Below are 17545 nucleotides of genomic sequence, written 5' to 3'. Positions count from 1 at the left end.
CATTCTGGTGTCCTTGCACCACAGAGCTGGGGCGAGCTCCGCACGCAGTTGCAGGATGGTGGTTTTCTGCATCCAAAAGCTCTGTAGCCACTGCTCATCCTCCCACACCTGCATGACGATACAATCCCACCATTCAGTGCTTGTTTCCCGAGCCCAAAAGCAACATCTGTCCTATGCAGCTGTTTTGTGAATGCCAAAAGCAATCTAAAGTTGCTCCTATCCATATCATGCAGCGTGTTGAGCAACTGGGAGTCTTCTTCAATTAGGAACTTCATGATTAATTGCATTGCTATCCATGATGTCTTCATGACAGTTATCAGATCATAGGAGAGCGGAGTGGGATCCATCTCTTCTCACAAAGGTGCACAGCAAAGAAGGACCATTGAAAAATGCCATGAAAGATAGCTAGAAGCCCATGGAGTGCTGGGACAGAAAGCAATGCATCATGGGACATTGAGCCCGGTCCCAAGATGCACCGCAATCCACTCCGCCTTCCCACAACACCAAGCGACAGAAGACGTCGACCTGGACTGTGGGATAGGTACCCGCTCTGCCAACAGAGGGAGCGAGTGTAAACATGACATTCCTGTGACGTTGCACCCCATAATGCTTTATGGAAATATGCTTATGGATGTATATATGACATAACTGGAATATGTCTTATGCTACATTTGCCATGTAACATATCTCTGTAAACATACATATGATCTACTGAATATATTCATCCTACTTGTATGCATATATCACTTTTGTATTCAAAGTTATGAATGTTGACTGTGTACTTGTTTGATTTTAAGTAGCCCTAGTAAGACATTTGGTCAGCTTCTTAAGAACTGAATTTGCAAGTTAAGTGCCCAATCAAGAAACACTTAATGAACAATGGAACCTTGGAAGACTCCAATCCACATAAGACGTCTACCTGGGGACATTCAAGGTAGCATGTGAACAATGACTGCCACCTGTAAAGTTCTGAGTCATGCATAGAAATGTGACTTGCCGATGTGACTCCAAAACTCCAGCTTGCAGCTGGATTCTGCATAGGAGAGAAGAGGGGGTCTCCACCCACAAGAGAAAGTTTATTTAAGCCCCTGGGAGACCCCTCCATTTTGTCTTCAGCTGGTTCCAGAGATAGCCTCTCCACTCCCAAAGGATACCCGAAAGAAACTGGAACAAAGGACAGTAACCACAGGGGTGTGAGTGATTGCTGGACTCAGACTAGAAGGAGAGATTTCATCTGTAATCACTTACTTACCATATTAAGTTTAGACTTGGGTGTTTTATTTTATTTTGCTTCGTAATTCACTTTGTTCTGTCTTTTATTACTTGGAACCACTTAAATCCCACTTTTTGTATTTAATAACATCACTTTTTACTTATTAATTAACCCAGAGTATGTATTAATACCTTGGGGGGAGGGCAAACAGCTTTGCATATTTCTCTGTCAGTGTTATAGAGGGTGAACAGTTTATGAGTTTGCCCTGCTTAAGCTTTACACAGGGTTGTCAAGGTTCCTTCCCCACTCTGAACTCTAGGGTACAGATGTGGGGACCTGCATGAAAACCCCCTAAGCTTACTTTTACCAGCTTAGGTTAAAACTTCCCCAAGGTACAAACTATTTTACCTTTTGCCCTTGGACTTTATCGCTGCCACCACCAAAGGTCTAACCGGTATATTACTGGGAAAGAGTCCATTTGGAAACGTCTTTCCCCCCAAAATCCTCCCAAACCCATTTACACCCATTTTCCTGGGGAAGGTTTGATAAAAATCCTCACCAATTTGCATAGGTGAACACAGACCCAAACCCTTGGATCTTAAGAACAATGAAAAAGCATTCAGATTCTTAAAAGAAGAATTTTAATAGAAGAAAAAGTAAAAAGAATCACCTCTGTAAAACCAGGATGCTAAATACCTTACAGGGTAATCAGATTCAAAACATAGAGAACCCCTCTAGGCAAAACCTTAAGTTACAAAGAGACACAAAACCAGGAATATCCATTCCATTCTGCACAGCTTATTTTCTCAGCCATTTAAAGAAATCAGAATCTAACGCATATCTAGCTAGATTACTTACTAAGTTCTAAGACTCCATTCCTGTTCTGTCCCCGGCAAAAGCATCACACTGACCGAGAGAGAGAGGCTTTGTTTCTCCCTCCCCCCAGCTTTTGAAAGTATCTTGTCTCTTCTTTGGTCATTTTGGTCAGGTGCCAGCGAGGTTATCCTAGCTTCTTAACCCTTTACAGGTGAAAGGGTTTTTCCTCTGGCCAGGAGGGATTTTAAAGGTGTTTACCCTTCCCTTTATATTTATGAAAAGGGTAAAACAAATTTATTTGGGGTTTGGACCACATTGGGAGCTGGGTACCTGAGTCTTGGAGACAGGAACACTTCTTAAGCTGTTTTCAGTTAAGCCTGCAGCATTTGGGGGATGTGGTTCAGACCTGGGTAGTCTCAGCACATCACTTGGCAGTTCCTAAGGGGATTTTTTGTGATCCAAGCCATCACAATTCTGATTTTTATTATGCCGATTTTTGAGTGTCAACATCACTTTTGTCAACCAAACTTGGCAGTGTAGACAAGGCCTGAGTCAGAGTTCCAGCTTTTCAGCTGGGATCCTGCACAAGGGGGGCTGATCAGGTGCTATTTCCCCCGATCTATTACCAGAGCAGAACCTTGCCTTCAATTCTGAAGTGGAGACAAGGAGACTAAAAGTAGGGAAATTCAGTTGCTAAGTAAACACAATACCTAGTACATTGTTGTGCCTAGCAAATAAATACACACAGTTAAATTCCACCCTCATTTACACCCTTGAGAAATTGACTCACAATTTTTTTAATCCCAAATTGGAGTTTACCTAGCAAGGGCTGACTATTTCAAGTGCCCTTATTGTTGAGAGCCACACTTCCAAGTAGCCACACACATTTTACACAAATTTAAATAAAAAATGACTCCCAGGCTCAAAATTTCTTCTCAAGACTCAGGCTTTAGCAACATTGTTACAGCACAGTTCAAAAAACAGGTCCGTGTACTTTATAGGATATTTTAACATTTAGATTGGGCTGAGGAGTTGCTCATAACTTTAAGAGAGGTCATTAATATCCCATATATCTGAATTACAGGAAAAATTACAAGTTAAAAAGGAAAAAGTTTACCAAAAGAGCAGATGAGTGTAAGACAGAAATAAGTTGTCAATCCACAGCACAGAGAGCTACCAAAACTGGTTTTTCAGGACATGGGTGGAGAAGATTCTGTTTTGAAAGAAATTAAGCTTTGAAATTGTAACTAGTAGAAAAAACACCCTACAAGGTCAGAACACTGAGTTTTATGCACCTTGTTTTCACTAAGAAATATATGAAAGATTAATTTTAAAATTTTGCATACAGTGCAGCAGGGTTTTTTTTTCAACTGTATAACTTTTACTGCAACCTGAATATCTCTGAAATATTTTCAGTGAAGAAACTAAATGCCTTGTTATCCATAAGCATATGTTTCATTTCATGATGCACTAAAATGACTGTCTTGTATCTAAACAGCTATTTTACTCCTTTATACACACTTTGCAAGTGTGTTAGTATCTTCTAGATACTTTACTGATAATTTACCCCTAAAAGGTTAACTACTGATGGTGTTTTCAGCATTTACCATAAGTTCAAGTAAAATGAGATCTGTTTATTTTATCACCTCTATTTCCTGTGATATTTTCATTTTAAAGAAGAAATGCCATAGAAATTATAAAGAAGCATCAAAACAAAGGGAAAATACCAGTAAAACACCTCTCATTGAAAGCTGGGTGAGCAGCCAGTTTGTCGATTGAGAAATAAAAAATATAATTAAATAAAATCAAACGCAAGATAACAAATGATAATATATAATGTAATGCACACACTGTGGCCAAAATTTCTAAAAGTGTGCAGTGATTTTGGGTTTCCAGCTTGAGACACCATAAAGTTGCTTGACTTTCACAGGGCGTGCAGTCCTTTCTGAAAAATCAGGCCCCTTTATGGGGCACAAATTGGGCATCCTAAATTACTGCACACTTCTTAAAATCTTGCACTTTAAACATATGGTATATTTTAAAAAGTAAAGCTTACCACTATACGATAAATAAGTCCTCTGTAGCTGGCCCACTCCAGTGATTGTCTTGGTGGTCACCTGGAACTGATGTGTAGTTAAAGTTCACAGAGAGCAGTATCACACTCCATCTGACTGTCTGAAAGGCTCAGAGGTTTCTCCTTCAGAGGCTGAGTCACTTATGGAGGAGGTGGGAGGTGTGGAAAAGGGTGTCACCCAGTACAAATACTAATTCAATTAAAAATACCTGTGAGATTACTATAGTCCTGTACTTCTGTATTCTTTACATAAAGCAGGGCTGGGTTCACAAAGTAAAAATGCTTTCATGGACCCAGAAATAGCCCACAGGCTGTTGATACCTATACTATACATGATTTAGTCTGGATTCTCCACGCAAATAAAAGCTCACTGGGCAATGGACCTGCCTCTCAAATAGAGGTTTTAATGAATGTAATACACATATTTACATGCAAAAAGTATGTGAGGAAGCACCATCTTTCATAAAGGAAAGGTCTCCAGAAGTGTTATGCGAGGAATGTACACTGGAATCTGACACCCATTAAATAGCTGTCTCATTTTGTTATGTTAGAAGAGAAAAACCACCAGCCAAGAAAAAAAAATCTCATGCCAGAACCTGTTTCAAATCCCTGCCATTTGTGTTTCATTTTATTACTGCTAATATTAACAGGGCAAAGGCAAAAGATTGCCTCCATTTTCCTCTGCTGTTGCAATTCATTACTCTGTACGTTAAGAAGAGGCTCTATCCATGAGCAAGGGACAAAGGAACACAGGATTCTATAGCACTGAAACGGCCACGCTCAAGATCTAGGGGCGACAAAAAGTGCATATTAAACAGGCCCACATTGGTTCTATAATTTGGGGACATTTTTATAGTAACAAATGTAAGACCGGATATTGCAAGCTGACTTCACTGGGAGTTGACATTGCTCAGCCCCCCATAAGATCAGGTGTGTAGATGTATTAACATAGCAAATGTGCCTTTAGAGCAAAATTTTGTAACCTCTGTTCTTGGTAAAGGGTACTTCATGTCAGAAAAGTAAGCTCCGTACTTTGCTGAATGAAGATATATTCTGCACATGTCTTATATTTTACAAAACACAGTTGATTAAAATAATTCTGCCAGCGGGGCAGCTCTTGAAAAGTAAAAGTAGTATATAAGTTGCCAACCACCACAAACTTCAGAATTAATTAATGGAAGCTAATGGGCCTTTCTATACCTCTGAATTACCTGGTTTCTAGAGGTGAAATATTTACAGGAGATAGGGCATGTTCAGGGAAACTATTCAGTATGTTTATCTTTTCAATATCAAACAAACTGCTGAGTGAATCCATCCTTCTAAATAAATGTTAGATATGAGGAAAACCTTTGGGCTTGGCTACACTTGCGAGTTGGGGCGCATTAAAGGAGCCCCAGGCGCACTAGCTCACTACCCGTCCACACTGGCAAGGCACGTAGAGCACTCTGACTCTGCAGCTAGAGTGCTCCTGGTACTCCACCTCGGCGAGTGGAATAAGGTTTTGTGCGCCCCCACTGAAGCGCCGCGGTGCCAGTGTGGACTCCCTGATCTGCTAGTGCACTCTGACCGGCCTCCAGAAGTGTCCCACAATGCCTGTTCTAGCCACTCTGGTCATCACTTTGAACTCTACTGCCCTGCCCTCAGGTGACCAACCGTCACACCCACCTTTTAAATTTTCTGGTAATTTTGAAAATCCCCTTCCTGTTTGCTCAGCCAGGCATGGAATGCTCTCAGCGAATCTTTCCAGGTGTCCATGCCTCCACGCGCCAGCCGATCCCCAGTATGGAGCAATGGCGAGGTGCTGGACCTCATCAGTGTTTGGCGGGAGGAAGCTGTCCAGTCCCAGCCACGCTCCAGCCATAGGAATTACGATACCTTCGGGCAGATATCAAGGGACAGGCTGGAAAGGGGCCATGACCGGGACGCATTGCAGTGCAGGGTTAAAGTTAAGGAGCTGTGGAATGCCTACCGCAAAGCCCATGAGGCAAAAAGCTGCTCTGGTGCTGCCCCGGAGACCTGCAGTTTCTACAAAGAGCTGGCTGCAATACTTGGGAGTGAACCCACCTCCACTCCGAGTACCACCATGGACACTTCAAAGCCCAGTCCAACAAGGAGGGAGGAGGGGGAGGAGGAGCAAAGTGAGAGCAAGGGTGCTGAGGTGGAGGAAGACACGCCAGAAACCCTAGATGCATGCAGCCAGGAGCTGTTCTCAAGCCAGGAGGAAGGTAGCCAGTCGCGGCAGCCGATGCTTGGGGAAGGACAAATACCAGAGCAGGTTCCTGATAAGGGGCTTTTATTTTGGGAAGGAAGTTATTTGTTGCGGGCTCTTGGGGCGAGGAGGGTTAGGGCAGCATGCATGCCTAGATGTGGAATAGGGCGTTGATGTGCTCTCTCACATTGCAGCAATCGGCCTCAGTGATCTCTTCAAAGATCTCACCCAGAACTTGGGCAATGCGCTTGCACAGGTTTCTCGGGAGAGCCACTGTGGTCCTTGTCCCAGTAAGGCTAACTTGTCCGCACCACTGTGCTGTGAGGGGTGGGGAGACCATTGCTGCACACAGGCAAGCTGCATATGGGCCAAGGTGGAATCCACATTGCAGTAGAAGACCCTCCCTTACTTCCCAGGTCACCCTCAGCAGCAAGATATCTTCCAGGACGAACTCCTGTGGAAAACATGGGGACAGTGTTCAGCATAGGGGTCCCCTGCCGCTGTTGGCTCTCCCCAAGGCACAGAAACCCAGAGGACAGCACAGCCATGAAACAGTCAGTCACGCTTGACCCTGTGCTTACTCACCATTTTGGGGTTCCTGTGGGTTATGTGTGCTCGCTTTGGGATGGGCAAATTATGCTGTTGTGTAGACTGTACTTGCCCTTAAGTATAGGGGAATCATTGCTCTGTCTGGTGTGAACAATGCTGCCTTTGTTAAGTGTTGCATTTTGCCTTTACAGATGCAACCTTGAGATCGCAGCCATCTGTGTTATCACTGGCCAAAAGACTCCAACGAATCAGAAAGAGGCCACGTAGAAGCAAGGAAGACATGTTGCATGAAGTAATGCAGCATTCAAGTAATGAAAATCAAAAAGTGCAGGAGTGGAGGGAGAGTAAAAGGAGGATCCGCCAGCAGAATGAGGCGCTCCGGCACAAAAGCACAATGCTCCGGCAGCAAAGCACGGCTCGGCTGATAAGCATAATGGAGCGCCAAGCGGACTCTATCCAGGCGCTCGTAGCCATGCAGGCGGAGCACTACCTCGCCTGTCCTCCCCGCAGCCCTTGTCCCAAAACTCTTTCCCTTGCACTCCCATGTCACCTCCAAACCACTTTCCCCAACATCCGGGTTCTTACCACCACCAGCTGCCTCCAACACCTGTAGCTTCACCACCCAGCCCTGAAAACCACGACCCTTACCCACTGCACTCAACCCCCATCACGATGCTGTATAGCCATCCTGAAATGCAGCACTCATTGCACAGCACTCCAGACAGGAGGGCTGAGTATGATAACAGGACATACACAAATCTGTGATTGTATCGTTCCCCACCCCACCCCCTTGCCCTTTCTGTTTCCCAAGCAGTTGTGTTTCTTTTCAATAAATGAATTTTCTTTTCAATAACTGGATTTTTGGCTTTAAAAACATTCTTTATTATTGCATAAAGTAAAAGATACCTTAGCCCAGGCACTGCAAGTCAGCGTAGCAAACACAGATTCCTACTAACATTGGAATCACTGCACTTCACTCCTGTGCAGGGCACCAGACATTTCAGTCTCAAATTGTTCCCTCAAGGCATCCCTAATCCTTGCAGCCCCGCGCTGGGCCCCTCTAAGAGCCCTGCTCTCTGGATGTTCAAATTCAGCCTCCAGGTGTTGAACCTCCGAGTTCCATGCCTGAATGAATTGTTCACCCTTCCCTTCACAAATGTTATGGAGGGTACAGCATGCAGATATAACAGCAGAGGTGCTGTCATCGGTCAGGTCCAGCTTCCCATACAGAGAGCGCCAGCAGCCCTTTAAGTGGCCAAAAGCACACTCCACAGTCATTCTGCATCGGCTCAGCCTGTTGCTGAACTGCTCCTTGCTGCTGTCAAGGCTCCCTGTGTAGGGTTTCATGAGCCACAGCATTAAAGGGTAAGCGTGGTCTCCAAGGATCACAATGGGCATTTCGACTTCCCCTATGGTGATCTTCTGGTCTGGGAAAAAAGTCCTGGCTTGCAGCTTCCTGAACAGGCCCATGTTCCAAAAGATGCGTGAGTCATGCACCTTTCTGGGCCAGCCTGCATTAATGTCAATGAAACGCCCACGGTGATCCACAAGCACCTGGAGAACCATAGAGAAATACCCCTTCTGATTAACGTACTCGGAGGCTATGTGGACTGGTGCCAGAATTGGAATACATGTGCCATGTATTGCCCCTCCACAGTTAGGGAAACCCATTTGTGCAAAGCCAGCCACAATGTCATGCACTTTACCCAGAGTCACGGTTCTTCTGAGCAGGATAAGATTAATGGCCCTGCAAACTTGCATCAACACGATTCCAGCGGTCGACTTTCCCACTCCAAACTGATTAGCGACCAATCGGTAGCTGTCTGGAGTTGCTAGCTTCCAGATTGCAACCTGCTTCTCCACCATCAGGGCAGCTCTCAATCTCATGTCCTTGCGCCACAGGGTGGGGACGAGCTCCTCACACAGTCCCATGAAAGTGGCTTTTCTCATCCAAAAGTTCTGCAGCCACTGCTCGTCATCCCAGACTTGCAGAATGATGTGATCCCACCACTCGGTGCTTGTTTCCCAAGCCCAAAAGCGCCGTTCCATGGTGGTGAGCATGTCCGTGAATGCCACAAGCAAACTTGTGTCATATGCGATACTCGAGTCGATATCATCGTCAGAGCCCTCACTGTCACTTTGGATCTTAAGGAATAACTTGACTGCCAAATGTGACATGCTGGTGAGACTCGTCAGCATACTCCTCAGTAATTCAGGCTCCATTCCCGCAGACCGAAAGGGCAGACAGAGTGCACAGTACAAAAACCATTGAAAGATGGCGCCAAATTTGGATGGAGACATAGGGATTGCTGGGATGCGAACCGATGCATCATGGAGTGTTGGGCCAGGATCCAGAATGCCCTGCAGCCCCCGCCCCCTTCCCACAAGCCACAGCGCCAGAATGGGAAGAGGTGCTCTGTGGGATAAGTGCCCATAATGCACTGCTCCCAATGCCACTGCAAGTGCCACAAATGTGACCCCACCAGTGCACTTGGAGCTGTCAGTGTGGACAGACTGCAGCACTTTCCCTACTGCACTCTCCGAAGGCGGGTTTAACTCAAAGCGCTCTACATCTGCAAGTGTAGCCATGCCCTTTCTAACTGTATGGGTAGTTAAGCTCTGGAATTGGCTTCCAAGGGAGGTTGTGGAATCCCCATCAATGGAGGTGTTTAAAAACAGGTTGGACAAAACCTGACTGGGATGGTCTAGGACCGGTTTACTTGGTCCTACCACAGCACAGAGGGCTGGACTTGACAACTTCTCAAGGTCTCTTCCAGTCCTTCATTGCTATGATTCTAACTCAGAGTTCAGGTGCTGGGTATGATCCATTGGTCATCATTCTACATTTGCTAGTCAAATGCTGCTCACAAAGCACATAGAGGTAACCTCCAACTGTCTTCCAGTGCTGCCCCATTTAGCCAAAAATTTCAGAAGACTGCTATCAGTTTCCGATAGAGTTTTGGAAAAATTAACATCCAGCTTCGAAAAGGTCACACTCTGTATCACAGCTTTGAAACTCAGAGAAGAAACTGCACCAGAGACAGACAGACAGACAGCATATAGAGCCCTGCAAATCTGCGGATATCCGCGGATGCGAATGAGGTTATTTGTTTCCCATCTTTGCGGATCACAGATTGGATGTGGATCTAATTTTTTTTCAATCTGTGCAGGGCTCTAGATTAGTGGATCTCAATGTGGGCTTCAATCCAAAGCCCAGAGCACTGGTGCCCACTGTGAGGCTGAAGCCCCGAGACCTGGCATCCCCAACAGGGCTAAAGCTTGGAGCCCTGCAGGAAGGGAGTACCGAGGCTCGAAGCTCCAGGCTTGGGGGAGGGGAGGCGCCAGCAGGCTCTGGGCTTTAGCCCCATGGGAGAGGAGGAGACATTGGGGCTCAGGCTCTACAGCAGCAGTTCTCAAGGGGGCCACGGTTTCAAGGGTCTGCCTGCAGGGCTGAAGCCTAGAGCACCAAGCTCTGGTGATGCTGTGGAGCTAAAGCCCCAAGCCCTGGTGGCCCATATGGTGGGTAGCGCTGAGGCTCCAGGCTCTAACCCTGTGGGGGGGAGGACATTGCAGCTCCGGGCTTTAGCTCTGCGGGGGTGGGGGAGCACCGGGGCTTGGAGCTTCAGCCCTGTGGGACCACGGACCCCCTGAAACCAGCTTACAGCCCCCCGGGGCTCAACAGACACCCAGTTGAGAACTGCTGCTCTAGAGGATGCTGCTGTGGGTGCAGATGAAGATCTATATAAAAGGTGGAGTGCAGATCACGGGTTGGATACAATTTAATTACCAGGGATGCAGATCAGGTACAGATCCAAATTTTTGTATCCATGCAGGGCTCTATTCGTTAACCATAAGCAGAGCTTCCCTGAACAGGTGTTGATACAACAAGTGAAAGCTGTACATGAAAATGTTGATAAATATAAGATAAATATGGAATGATACTGGGTTTCCCTTAAGTATAGAGTAGACCTATCACAAAACAAATTACTCTTGTGCTGTCTGCAGATTCAATAAATGGAGGCTGTTTGATAAAGAGGAATGCTACAGAAGTTGATTGTGTGGCTTACCCATATTTCAAGGCTGAAACTGGAAGAAGGAAAAGAGAGAAAACTTTTACACATTTCTACAGAGTACAGCAGCCCATCACACAGATTACAAGCCATTCTCCTCTATCTCTGTTGCTGTCATGTGCAAGTGAACTATATGGTCAAAAAGAAATACCCACACAGTATGCCAAAAAATAAACATTTAAAAATATATACACAATAAAAATGACCCAAATCCACCCTCAGAAACAAACATCCCCAAACTCTTAGGAAATTCAGATTAGGACACATACTTTATGTCTGGATCTCAATATGAGAGGTCAAACCAAGACCACAAATCCCCAGACATTTTGAACTGCACACTCAGAGTTCTGAACTCTGCTTATTTCTAGTATACAGTGCTTCATAAATTATTTAATTATTATTTGTATTATCATATTATTTGTTCTACTGCTTTTTGAAACAGCAGTACACGAAGTGCACTACGGAACTTTTAGTGCATCGCAGGCTAGCACATGGTAGATTTAGCTCCCCGCTTGCGCATGGTAGATTTAGCTCCCCACTTGCTCCTTGTAGACATGCCCAGCCTAAGTAGCTGTAAAAGAGAGAAGAAAACCCGTCCACGTAACTATCATAGTGCATCCTCACCGCACAGGCAGCATCACCATCTCCTCCATCAAAGAACCATTCAAAATTGCTGCAGTTTTCCCAGAGCTAGGTAACCTTGCGGACAAAAACATGTTCTGTGTTCTTCCGAGAACAGCTTTGCAGAGCAGCGCAACAAATGCAGAGGACCACATACCTAAATGTCACCCACCAATAGCTTTCTTCCCCAAAGGACATAATTTCTGATTCATCTCTTACCTAATACACTAGCTTAAGGCATGGGATCATGGTTTGCTCCGAGAGCCTGCTATTTTACTCAGAGCTAAGGAATTCTCCTTTAGCTCAAGCAGTAAAGTCCTGTGGTTTGTTCATAACAGCCCCCGTTTGATCCCTATCTACTGCTTTGGTGCCTTATGTAAACAGTCATGGTTCATTGTTCTTAGGAGATAATCAAATACCATTGGCTGGAGCATACTAGGGCATGCACTTAGCGTTAAATTGCTAGAGCGTTACAAAAAATCTTAGAAAACAAAAGAGAAACAGCCCCCAAAATAAGCATATGAATAAGGGGCCAGGTGCTCACCTGGTGTAAACTGGTGCAGCTCTACTGAATTTAATAGTATTATGCTGATTTAGAATCTGGCCCAAAAAAGTCATGGTATACCAAAAGCATAAGGCTTAAGGGAGGAATCAAGAAAAAGTCTTGAGAAGATCTGAGTTGGGGTCTCTGATACGACCCATTTATCTGCAAACACTTTCCAAAATTTCCTAATGATAACCAGCATAGAGAATTTATTAACAAGTAATCAAAGGTCAGCTTCCCTAACTGACTAGATGGTTAGGAAACCATGTAAATCAGCTTCAATTTAAATATCATTGATCAAAAGTGAACAGTTGATACTTATGCTTCAAAGAGCTGTTAAAATGGCTTCTGGGAAATTGCCAGTAATGGCTGTTGACTTTTAAAATTCAGTGGCATTAAGATAAAACTGTTCATAACCATAAGAACAGCCATCCTGGGTCAGACAAAAGGGTCCATCTAGCCGAGTGTCCTGTCCTCTGACAGTGGCCAATGCTATGTGCCCCAGAAGGCATGAACAGAACAGGCAATCATCAAGCAATCCATCCCCTGTTGCCCATTCCCAGCTTCTGGCAAACAGAGGCTAGGGACACCATCCCTGCTCATCCTGGCAAATAACCATTGATGGACCTATCGTCCATGATTTTTTCTAGTTCTTTTTGGGACCCTGTTATAGTCTTGGCCTTCACAACATCCTCTGGCAAAGAGTTCCACCGGTTGACTGTGCATTGTGTGAAGAAATATTTCCTTTTGTTTGTTTTAAACCTGCTGCCGTTTGGTGACCCCTAGTTCTTGTGTTATGAGAAGGAGTAAATAACACTTCCTTATTTACTTTTTCCACACCAATCATGATTTTATAGACCTCTATTATATCCCCCCTTAGTTGTCTCTTTTCCAAGCTGAAAAGTCCCAGATTTATTAATCTCTCCTCATATGAAAGCTGTTCCATACCCCTAATCATTTTTGTTGCCCATTTCTGAACCTTTTCCAATGCCAATATATCTTTTTTGAGATGGGGTGACCACATCTGCATGCAGTATTCAAGATGTGGGCAAACCATGGATTTACAGTAGAACCACAGAGTTATGGATACCTCAGGAATGGAGGTTGTCCATAACTTTGAAATGTTTGTAACTCTGAACAAAACGTAGCTCCGGCTCCAGGAGTTCACACTCTGGGCCAGGTTCCAGAGGCAAGTAGGCAGCTTCTTTCCCAGCCTGAGCAAGCTTGTCCCTCTCACAACTCAGGGTAGAGAGTGGTGGTGAAAGCAGTGTGTCCCCCTCCAGCTGGTGGAGGGGAGTGAAAACAGCACACATGGCTTACAGAAAAGCAGCGCAGACCCCAATCCCGCTCCTGCTCCGCCTGCCTTGCAGGGCCTTGCAGCTTTGCCCGGGAATCTCAACATCTTCAACTCCTAGCTGTAAGTGGGTGCCCCACGCATGCGAGTGGGTATAGGGGTAGGGATAGAGACAGGCAGCCCAGATGTGCCTACCTTTAAAATACAATACAGGCACAGGACAGTATTGGCTTCTTTTTCTTTTTTTTTTTGTCTCCACTGCTGCCTGATTGATTACTTCTAATTCCATATGGTGCCCGGTTGACCAGTCAGTCCATAACTCTGGTGTTCGTATCTTTGAGGTTCTACTGTATATAGAGGCAACATGATATTTTCTGCAATTTCACATTTGAGTTTCTTCAGAACACTTGGGTGAATACCATCTGGTCCTGGTGACTTATTACTGTTTAATTTATCAATTTGTTCCAAAACCTCCTCTAATGACACCAGTATAGGAACATTAGGGTTTGCATAGAGATTGAACCCCACTGTAGTACTGTTAGTGTAGCAAATGATTTCACACCATACAGTGTTAATATGCTGTATTGCTTCCTGATTTCTATTTTACCCTGAGTTAACAAGATGGTATTGTGTTGTTTAGTTAGTTTTAACCTATCCTTTGCTGTGAGGTCACTGTGTCTTGATATTCAGCGAGATGTATTTTCTGTACTTGATTTACCTGTTGTGTTTTTAAATATAAAAACCTATTACAAATTCATGTTCCCACCCCATATTCTTGCTAAGGGTTTAGCAAGATAGCCATATGAAAACATCAGAATATAGTCTAGTGCAGTACAGCTGTTACACAAATGTATGAGAGAGAGAGAGAGAGGGTTGACAATTGATTCACCAGGTATATCCTGCAGCCAGGAATACTTAGGAGGAGTATCATTTGTGACAATTCCAAAACAGGGAGTATGCAGCTACTTGTCTGATGTAATGTTTCCTTTCTGCAGTCTTCCAAGAAAGATTCCCATACTATTCAGAATCCTGCAGGTTGGATTTGTACATTATTTCCTCCAGGACCTATCATTATTATGGCCAAAATTTTCAGAAGTATCACTAATTTGTGGTACCTCAGTTTAAGACACTGTGGACCTGATTTTTCAGAAGTGCTGCCATAACTGTTGCTGAAGTGAGTGTGCTAACCGAACCTCAGTTCTCTAGAAATACATATAGCATCTCTGTTGTGTGTGCTAGCCAATGGCCAGACACTAAAACAGAGTTAACTAACTAGTGCAATCCCCATCTGGTGGCTGGATTCTGTTCATGCATGTGGCACATTTTTCTAATTGAAACCTGATCTTGAACCTACAAGGTCTGTAGGCAGCAGCTTTTCAAGTGAGTCATATGGGGGCAGTCAGTGAAAGTGAAAAACAACAAATACCAAACCACTGAAAAAACCATCTCTCCCAGAGAATCAGGATAAGACATATTCACCATCTAAGTCCCAGTTAAGTCCTAAATACAGGGCTGGCTTTCATCCACAATGCATAATTAATTTTGGCAACTCATTACCATCAAACATCAATGAGGCCAAGGGCTAAGTATGACTCAGAAAAGGATTGGACATTTATATGGATAATCGGAACATCCACAGTTACATTGAAGAGGAAAGGAAATAAACAATGGTTAAGGATACGATTTGGTCATGGAGGTCAAGGATTCTGTGACTTTAATAGATCCCCATGTGCAACTTTCGCTTCAGACCCCCATAAGGGCCAGCGGGGCTCGGACAATTAGTCCCCCACCCCTGTGCAGGGTTCAGCTTCAGCACTCCAGTTTCCATGATTTATGGTTTATTGCCTGCATCCTGCCTGTGAATTTTAATAAAAATTCCTGTGCCAAAATTTTAACCTTAAAAATGGCTATAAATCTTCATGCTTCAGGGCATACATTGACAACTGACAGGATTAGGAAGAAATTTCTCTGTGGGCAGGTGTTCTATAATTGTCCACTATGGGTAGAGCCCTACCAAATTCACAGCCATGAAAAACGCATCATGGACCATGAAGTCTGGTTTCCCACCATGAAATCTGGTCTTTTGTGTGCTTTTACACTATACTATATAGATTTCACAGAGGAGACAAGAGTTTCTGAAATCGGGGGTCCTGACCCAAAAGGGAATTGCAGGGGGGTCACAAGGTTATTTTAGGAAGGTCACGGTATTGCCACCCTTACTTCTGCGCTGCCTTCAGAGCTTGGCAGACGGAGAGCGGCAGCTGCTGGCCAGGCGCCCAGTTCTGACGGCAGCACCCTGCCAGCAGCAGCACAGACTTAAGGGTGACAATACCATACTACGCCACGCTTACTTCTGCGCTGTTGCCTTCAGAGCTGGGCAGCCAGAGAGTGGTGGCTGCTGACTGAGGGCCCAGCTCTGCAGGTAGTAGAGCAGAAGTAAGGGTGGCAATACCATATCATGCCAGCCTTACTTCTGCAGTGCTGCTGGCGGCAGCTCTGCCTTCAGAGCTGGGTTCCCAGCCAGCAGCCACCACTCTTCAGCTGCCCAGCTCTGAACGCAGCACCGCCATCAGCAACAGTGCAGAAGTAAGGGTAGCAGTACCACAGACCCCCCTACAATAACTTTGTGACACCACCACCACCACACACACACACACACACACAGCTCCTTTTTGGGTCAGGATCCCTACAATTACAACACCATGAAATTTCAGATTTAAATAGCTGACATCATGAAAGTTTACGGTTTTTATAATCCCTTGACCATGAAATTGACCAAAATGGGCCATGAATTTGGTAGGGCCCTAACTATGGAATTTCTTGAACTTTCCTCTAAAGTATCAGGCACCGCCACTGTTAGTGACGGAACACTGGACTAGATGGATTACTGGTCAGATCCAGTGTGGATATTCTTATTGTCCAGTAGCGACCGTGGTTCTACCTACAGCCCAGATTTTTAAGATATTTAGGCATCACTTCATGCAACATTGTCTAAATAACTTTAAAAACCTGGGCCTAAATCAGTAGGAGCAGTGCTAAACTAGCCTCAGTTGGAAGCCAGCCTTTTCTCATATGTTATAACTACGTATATGTGTCTATGTAGAATGAAAAGTATGTTGTCCTCCAACCATGCAACTGGTTTGTCCTGAGAGCATTCCTTTCTTTAACTCTTCCCCAAAATCCTCTCTCTTCTCCTTCCTTTTCCAAGAAGGAAATCTCTAGCTACATAGAGACGCCACACTCTTCTGTGTCTTCCTCTGCAGTGGCATGTCCACTGGAATGTTAACAAGGGTAGAGAGAGGAGCGATATCATGTGACAGGAGCTGTTATGCAGAGGCAAACAAGTTAAGGCTGTTTTCAATGTTTGCAGTTATCAAAATGAATATATTTCAGGGGGCCACAAATTGATAAGCAATGCACCCTGAAAAATGCACCAGTGGCTGTGCCTTGCCTCATGGATTAATTCTTGCAACATAAGTTGCATCAGTCCTAGCAACCACTGTTATTGTACATAGCCTTTCTCAGGGAAGGCACTCCAGTTCTGAAGTTTAAGGTATGTAGCACGATATCTGTGCCACACCTTTCTAAGCACAAGAAAGAGCACTGCCAGAGCCGTCAAAGCTTTGCAAATACATTTTTTAGATGCCAAGCAATCCTTCAGTGACAATGAAAAAGTATCGGGCAGGGTATTATTCTCCTACAAGGTGTGGCACGGAGAGAAGGTGTGGAGAAGTTCATACGCCAGAGATAGCAAGGAGGAGCTGCTCTAAGAGAGATGCACAAAAATGCCCTAACGCCTTCATTGCTCATAGTTTCATCAGAAAACTGCTATACAGGCTCTTATTTTCCTTTTTAAAGCACGTTTCATGAAGGTATGTGATCTTCAGTGCAAAGGGGTTAAGTTAAGGCCAGCTTCTGCCACGCTGGCACTGGATACTAGCTTACTTCATGAATCAATGGGACTGCTCAGATGAGTAAGGTACTAATCAGCAAGGCAAGCTTAGCTCATGCTGTGCTCCATTTGTATGTTCACATCTAGCATCACTGTCATTGCTACACTAGCGAAAAGAATACAAAGAGAGTTACTGATAAAATCATAGTTGTCCAAGGAAAAAGTGCTGAAAACTGGCAGAGATGAGATATCAGTTAGACAGA

The 17545-nt window shown here is 44.6% G+C and overlaps 1 protein-coding gene across 4 annotated transcripts in view; it reads right to left on the bottom strand.

Moving 5' to 3' along the window:
- SCEL (sciellin) overlaps positions 1-4189 on the bottom strand; it is an 83459-nt gene extending 79270 nt beyond the window's left edge. For all 4 annotated transcript variants that reach the window (XM_073326255.1, XM_073326349.1, XM_073326502.1 and 1 more), the window contains exon 1: positions 4086-4189. The gene's annotated coding sequence lies outside the window, so the exon portion shown is untranslated. The remainder of the gene's footprint in view (positions 1-4085) is intronic.
- Between the last annotated feature and the right edge of the window lie 13356 nt (positions 4190-17545).

This window comes from Lepidochelys kempii, chromosome 1, assembly GCF_965140265.1.
Source record: "Lepidochelys kempii isolate rLepKem1 chromosome 1, rLepKem1.hap2, whole genome shotgun sequence".
Lineage (NCBI taxonomy): Eukaryota > Metazoa > Chordata > Testudines > Cheloniidae > Lepidochelys > Lepidochelys kempii.
Note: the sequence above shows the minus strand (reverse complement) of the source record. Positions and strands in the feature narration are given on the sequence as shown.